The sequence below is a fragment of the Oncorhynchus tshawytscha genome, linkage group LG08 (genome assembly GCF_018296145.1).
Source record: "Oncorhynchus tshawytscha isolate Ot180627B linkage group LG08, Otsh_v2.0, whole genome shotgun sequence".
Lineage (NCBI taxonomy): Eukaryota > Metazoa > Chordata > Actinopteri > Salmoniformes > Salmonidae > Oncorhynchus > Oncorhynchus tshawytscha.
Genome location: NC_056436.1, coordinates 91,120,095 through 91,127,989, shown reverse-complemented (window position 1 = coordinate 91,127,989; position 7,895 = coordinate 91,120,095). Strand labels below are relative to the sequence as shown.

General features: G+C 46.1%; 1 pseudogene; it reads left to right on the top strand.

The window, feature by feature from the left end:
• The first annotated feature begins 1,635 nt into the window (after positions 1 to 1,635).
• LOC112236227 overlaps positions 1,636 to 7,895 on the top strand; it is a 31,578-nt pseudogene continuing 25,318 nt past the window's right edge.

Sequence of the window (7,895 nt, the reverse complement as noted above, 5' to 3'; positions counted from 1 at the left end):
TATCTCTAATATAACCATGTATTAATCAGCTACCTGTATCTCTAATATAACCATGTATTTATCAGCTACCTGTATCTCTAATATAACCATGTATTAATCAGCTCCCTGTATCTCCAATATAACCATGTATTAATCAGCTACCTGTATCTCTAATATAACCATGTATTAATCAGCTCCCTGTATCTCTAATATAACCATGTATTAATCAGCTACCTGTATCTCAATTAGAACCATGTATTAATCAGCTACCTGTATCTCTAATATAACCATGTATTAATCAGCTACCTGTATCTCTAATATAACCATGTATTAATCAGCTACCTGTATCTCTAATATAACCATGTATTTATCAGCTACCTGTATCTCTAATATAACCATGTATTAATCAGCTCCCTGTATCTCTAATATAACCATGTATTAATCAGCTACCTGTATCTCTAATATAACCATGTATTAATCAGCTACCTGTATCTCTAATATAACCATGTATTAATCAGCTACCTGTATCTCTAATATAACCATGTATTAATTAGCAGATCTGAACATGAAACAGAACACTCTGAATGGAATTTCTGCACTTAGTCCACACACATACACATTACCAAATGTTCTCGGCACTTCACACACTTCAAACAAGCTTCCTGAATAATGATGAGCTCATGGTACAATAGGACAGGAGCTGGGAGGGGGTTGAACACAAAGACAGAATGTTGGAAGACCACCACTCAAAGGAGATGGAGCGATGGAGAGAGACGGATTGATGGAGGGAGAGGGAGGGATGGAGAGAGACTGATTGATGGAGGGAGAGGGAGGGATGGAGAGAGAGAGAAAGCATTTGCCTTAGTTGAACTGAGATGAAGGGAGGCGTGTGGTGTGTTTCTGTTTGGAGTGGCATATGATTACCCTCTCATTTCCTCTCAGCTCTTCCCACTCTCTCCATCTCTTCGTCTCTCCATCCTTCCATCTCTCCCCTCCTCCCTCTCATCTCTCCCCTCGTCCCTCCATATGTCTGTGTTTGGATTTCACAGAAATAACCTGTTGCATTCAGGGGCAGATTGACATATAGGCAGACCTCTATAGCATACACACACATCTAAACTGACAGACTTTTTCAACATACACACACTCACACAGCTATGGAGAGAGACAGATGATTTAGTCTGTGGTTTACTACTCAATGTTAGTACACGGTGAGTTGGTTTTGAGGTTGTGTGCCTGGTTGACTGGCTGGGACGGGACAATCTAGTGTCTAGCATTCTACAGGGACGGAGGACAACAGGAAGGTGAAGCCTGAAAAAGACCAAATGTGAAGGTATTTGTCTAGGGTTCCTCACTTCACACTTCTCCTCTCTTCATCCCACTATTCCTTTCCTCTTTACCTCTCTCTCTCTCCTTCTCTCCTCTCTCCTTCTCTCCTCTCTCCTTCTCTCCTCTCTCCCTCTCTCTCAATCTCCCTTTCTGTCCCTCACGCTCTCTCTTTCCTCTCTCCCTCTCATTTTCTTTCCTCTTCTCTCCTACTCCCCACCCATCTTTCTCCTCCCTCTCTCTCCTTCGTTACTCATCCCATTCTTTGTTTCTGTGACCAGGCGGTTGCTATGGTGGCCAAGGTTGTCTCCATGGTGATGGCAGCTTGTTGGTTACGTTTGGTTATGTTTCTGGACAATCCATGTCCTGGCTGACCTTCACACTGTGTGTCTAGATGACGGGGCAGGTGTTGGGTGAGGGTACTGAGCTGGCGTCTCAGAGGCTGTCAGTGAAGACATGGCTGGACGAGGAATGCGAGAGAGCAGACAGCAACCTGAGTCATCTGAGTCGGTATGAACACACACACACACACACACACACACACACACACACACACACACACACACACACACACACACACACACACACACACACATTTATTTTCCAGCAGCACACCATCCTATTTTCCACCGCTGGCTTGCCAGTGACCAGCAGCAGCCTCTGAGAGGCAGGGTAACTGGGTGTTTACCATAGCTACTAACAGGATGTCTGTCAGGTCAGGTGTTTAACATAGCTACTAGCAGGATGTCTGTCAGGTGTTTGACATAGCTACTAACAGGATGTCTGTCAGGTGTTTAACATAGCTACTAACAGGATGTCTGTCAGGTCAGGTGTTTAACATAGCTACTAACAGGATGTCTGTCAGGTGTTTAACATAGCTACTAGCAGGATGTCTGTCAGGTGTTTAACATAGCTACTAACAGGATGTCTGTCAGGTTAGGTGTTTAACATAGCTACTAACAGGATGTCTGTCAGGTGTTTAACATAGCTACTAGCAGGATGTCTGTCAGGTGTTTAACATAGCTACTAGCAGGCTGTCTGTCAGGTGTTTAACATAGCTACTAACAGGATGTCTGTCAGGTTAGGTGTTTAACATAGCTCCTTGCAGGATGACTAGTAGGGGGGTGGGTTCAATGTACATATTCCCAGTGAACATTTGATTAATTGTTCAGCGATCTAACGGCTTGGGGGTGGAAGCTGTTCGGCAGTCTGATGGCTTGAGGGTGGAAGCTGTTCGGCAGTCTGATGGCTTGAGGGTGGAAGCTGTTCGGCAGTCTGATGGCTTGGGGGTAGAAGCTGTTTTGCAGTCTGATGGCTTGAGGGTAGAAGCTGTTTGGCAGTCTGATGGCTTGGGGGTAGAAGCTGTTTGGCAGTCTGGTGGCTTGAGGGTAGAAGTTGTTTGGCAGTCTGATGGCTTGGGGGTGGAAGCTGTTCAGCAGTCTGATTGCTTGGGGATAAAAGCTGTTCAGCAGTCTGATGGCTTGGTGGTGGAAGCTGTTCGGCAGTCTGATGGCTTGAGGGTAGAAGCTGTTTGGCAGTCTGATGGCTTGAGGGTAGAAGCTGTTTTGCAGTCTGATGGCTTGAGGGTAGAAGCTGTTTGGCAGTCTGATGGCTTGAGGGTAGCAGCTGTTCGGCAGTCTGATGGCTTGAGGGTAGAAGCTGTTTGGCAGTCTGATGGCTTGAGGGTAGAAGCTGTTTGGCAGTCTGATTGCTTGAGGGTAGAAGTTGTTTTGCAGTCTGATGGCTTGAGGGTAGAAGCTGTTTGGCAGCCTGATGGCTTGGGGGTAGAAGCTGTTTGGCAGTCTGGTGGCTTGAGGGTAGAAGCTGTTTGGCAGTCTGATGGCTTGGGGGTAGAAGCTGTTTGGCAGTCTGATGGCTTGAGGGTAGAAGCTGTTTGGCAGTCTGATGGCTTGAGGGTAGAAGCTGTTTGGCAGTCTGATGGCTTGAGGGTAGAAGCTGTTTGGCAGTCTGATGGCTGTTTGGCAGGGGTGGGGGAAGCTGTTTGGCAGTCTTGGCTTGGGGGTGGAAGCTTTTCGGCAGTCTGATGGCTTGAGGGTAGAAGCTGTTTGGCAGTCTGATGGCTTGAGGGTAGAAGCTGTTTGGCAGTCTGATGGCTTGGGGGTGGAGGAGCCTTTTGGACGTGGACCTGTGCTCCGGTATGGTTTGCCGTGTCGTAGCATAGAGAATTATGACTGGTGACTGGAGTCTTTGAACATTTTGGGGCCCTTCCTCTGAGTGTGCAAGCTGTCATCAAGGCAAAAGGTGGCTACTTTGAAGAACCTAAAATCTGAAATATATTTTATTTTTTTAACACTTCTTTTGGTTACTACATGATTCCATATGTGTTTTTCACTATTATTCTACAATGTAGAAAATTGCAAAAATAAAGAAAAACCCTTGAATTAGTAGGTGTGTCCAAACTTTTGACTGGTACACAGGATGTTTAATAGGATGTCTCTCAGGTGTACGCACGCACACACACACGCACATGCACGCACATGCACACACACACACACACACACACACACACACACACACACACACACACACACACACACACACACACACACACACACACACACACACACTCTTCTTAATCCTTCATGTGTTCGTGTAGGGGCCAGTCTATGTGTGATGACACGTCGTCAGAACTACAACGGATGGCTGTCATTGACCGGAGAGGACTCACCTCCCAGAACTCCTTCAGAGGGAGAGGAGCCATGTCCAGGTGACACAAAAAACACTGTTGTCTGTTATATTCACATATAACGTTTATACAAGGAACAAAATTACCGACGCAACATGTAAAGTGTTAGTCCAATGTTTCATGAACTGAATTTTAAAATCCCGAGGAGTATTTCTGTCTGTAGTAAAGCCCTTTTTGGGGGAAAAACTAATTCTGATTGGCTGAGCCTGGCTCCCCAGTGGGTGGGCCTATGCCCTCCATGGCCTACCAATGGCTGCGCCCCTGCCCAGTCATGAAATCCATAGAGTCGGGCCTAATGAAATTATTTCAATTGACTGATTTCCTGATATGAACTGTGTTTTATAATTTTTGCTTCGGTATAAATAATATGTCAATATTTTCTAACATAGTACAATACAATGTTATGTCACAATATCCTAATATACATGTGTGTTTGTGTGTGTGTTCTGTGTGTGTTTCCAGGTTGGTCAGCATGGTGGTGACTTTGAGAGAGTGGGCTCATAAGAGTTTGGTTGAGGAGCAAGAGAGACCTGATTCGTTCCTGGAAAGGTTCCGAGGCCCTGATCTGCAGGCTCCGCCCAGCAGGATCAGCCAATCACGACAGGATGCTGAGCCCACTGTCCACAACGACCACATACACAGGTATGATACTCCGTATGATTTCCTAATTTCTGATTTACTACAAATAGTGACAATTCATACCACCAGTCAGCTGACAAACACAGCAAAGCAATTCCACTCTTCCACTCTCTCTCACACACTTTCTTTCTTTCTTTCTTTCTTTCTTTCTTTCTTTCTTTCTTTCTTTCTTTCTTTCTTTCTTTCTTTCTTTCTTTCTTTCTTTCTTTCTTTCTTTCTCTCTCTCTCTCTCCCTACCCCTCTCTGTCACTCACTCCCTCTCTGTCACTCACTTCCTCTCACCCCTCTCTCCCCCCTTCCTGCAGTAAGAGTCCAGGTATGTTGATATTATCTCCAGCTGATAATATCTATTACCACTGGCTCCTGATCATCTCGACTGCTGTGCTCTACAACTGGTGCCTCCTGGTGGCCAGGTAAGGCAGCACACTTCTCTTCTTTTATACAACATCATTGCTGTGAGACTTCTGAGTCGTTTTACGTAGGTCAGGAATTAATCCAAGGCAATTTTTCAGAGCAGCGTGCTAGACAGCTGACAATCAAGGCATTTTGCTCCACCTTAAAAAGTCTGTTAGGGACGTTATTTATACTGAACAAAAATATAAAAGCAACATGCAACAATTTCAAATATTTTTCAGAGTTACAGTTCATATGAGGAAATCAGTCAATTTATATGAATTCATTAGGCCCTAATCTATGGATTTCACATGATTAGGCAGTGGTGTAGCCATGGGTGGGCCTGGGAGGTAGCCAGACCCACCCACTGGGGAGCCAGCCCCAGCCCCAGCCAATCAGAATTAGTTTTTTCCCCACAAAAGGGCTATATTTCAGCATTCACACCCCCCTCCTTGATGATCACGCAGCTGTGTGTAATGATCATGCTGTTTAATCATCTTGATATGCCAAGTGGCTGGATTATCTTGACAAAGGATAAAATGTTCACTAACAGGAATGTAATCAAATTTGTGTACAACATTATAGACAAATAAGCTTTGTGCATATGGAAGATTTCGGGGATTTTTTACATTTCAGCTCATAAAACATAGGACCAGCACTTTACATTGTAGCAAGATCAAGGGTGTGGGGTTTCCACGTCACCAAGTTCAATAACAAAACAGGCACCAGTAGCACAAATAGAATGCAAAGGGGAAGTTTATTAGGGATTTTGGTACTGTGATCACCTGGTTTAGATGTGCCTCCCACTCACTCTCATGGATCACAAAATCATCAATGTACGCCACCGCGTACTTCCGATAGGGTCAGAGAACCATGTCCATCAACCTCCGTGGCCCTTTGCAGTTCAAAGGGCAGCTTCTTATAATGGAACAGACCATCCGGGGTGGCGAAAGCAGTTTTCTACCATGCCTTGAGAGCTAAGGGCACCTGTCAATAATCCTTTGTCAGGTCGAGCGTGCTGATCAATCGGGCGGTCCCTAGCCATTCTATTAGTTCATCAAATCAGGGCATGGGATAGGCGTCGAACTTTGAGATTTAATTTACCTTCCTAAAATCATTACAGAATCGATCATTTCCGGCATCGACAGAGATGGCCGCCTCGCTTCGCGTTTCTAGGAAACTATGCAGTTTTTTTTTTTTTACGTGTTATTTCTTACATTGGTACCCCAGGTCATCTTAGGTTTCATGACATACAGTCGGGAAGAACTACTGAATATAAGAGCAACGTCAACTCACCATCAGTACGACCAGGAATATGACTTTCCCGAAGCGGATCCTGTGTTCTGCCTTCCACCCAGGACAACGGAATGGATCCCAGCCTGCGACCCAAAACAAAGACGTCGTAAAAGAGGGAATCGTAGCGGTCTTCTGGTCAGGCTCCGGAGACGGGCACACCGTGCACCACTCCCTAGCATACTACTCGCCAATGTCCAGTCTCTTGACAACAAGGTTGATGAAATCCGAGCAAGGGTAGCATTCCAGAGAGACATCAGAGACTGTAACGTTCTTTGCTTCACGGAAACATGGCTCACTCGAGAGACGCTAACGGAATCGGTGCAGCCAGCGGGTTTCTTCACGCATCGCGCCGACAGAAACAAACATATTTCTGGTAAGAAGAGGGGCGGGGGCGTATGCCTTATGACTAACGTGACATGGTGTGACCACAACAAAATACAGGAACTCAAGTCCTTCTGTTCACTTGACTTAGAATTCCTCACTATCAAATGTCGTCCGCATTATCTACCAAGGGAATTCTCTTCGATTATAATCACAGCCGTATATATTCCCCCCCAAGCAGACACATTGATGGCCCTGAACGAACCTTATTTGACTCTTTGCAAACTGGAAACCACATATCCTGAGGCTGCATTCATTGTAGCTGGGGATTTTATCAAGGCTAATCTGAAAACAAGTCTCCCTAAATTGTATCAGCACATCGATTGCGCAACCAGGGCTGGTAAAACCTTGGATCATTGCTATTCTAACTTCCGCAACGCATATAAGGCCCTCCCCCACCCTCCTTTTGGAAAAGCTGACCACGACTCCATTTTGTTGCTTCCTGCCTACAGACAGAAACTAAAACAACAAGAAGCTCCCGCGCTCAGGTTTGTTCAACGCTGGTCTGACCAATCTGATTCCACGCTTCAAGACTGCTTCGATCACGTGGATTGGGGTATGTTCCGCATTGCGTCCAACAACAACATTGACGAATACACTGATTAGGTGAGCGAGTTCATTAGAAATTGCATTGATGATGTCATTCCCATAGCAACAATTAAAACATTCCCAAACCAGAAACCGTTGATTGATGGCAGCATTCGCGTGAAACTGAAAGCATGAACCATTGCTTTTAACCACTGGTCCCTTTAACCACTGGTCCCTTTGTGGTCTGTAGGTGGAGGAGTCTCACAGTGTCAGTCAGGTTCAGGGACCGGGCGAAGTCAGGTCAGATCAAGGTCACCATACTCCCGGAGTCCAAAAGTGCCGTGGTGTCCTTTCCGTTGGCTCTTACCCGGGTGACAGGAGAAGGACCACACTCCTCAGCCCAGCATGCCCTCAGTAAGCCACAGGGACGCCCGGTGGCTACCTCACTGGCTGAGGCTGAAGGCATTGGGACATTGCGGGCTGGACAGTTCCAGGCGATGTGTCCCAGCTCACCACACTCGTAGCACTGGTTCAGGTTCAGGAAGGGGCGTCATCTCAAGGAGCTGCCTGTCGGTGTCCCCCATCCTTGGCTGGGGTTACGGCCTTGTCCGCCTTCCTTTTCCGCTCCTTTGGGTGAGTGGAGGGT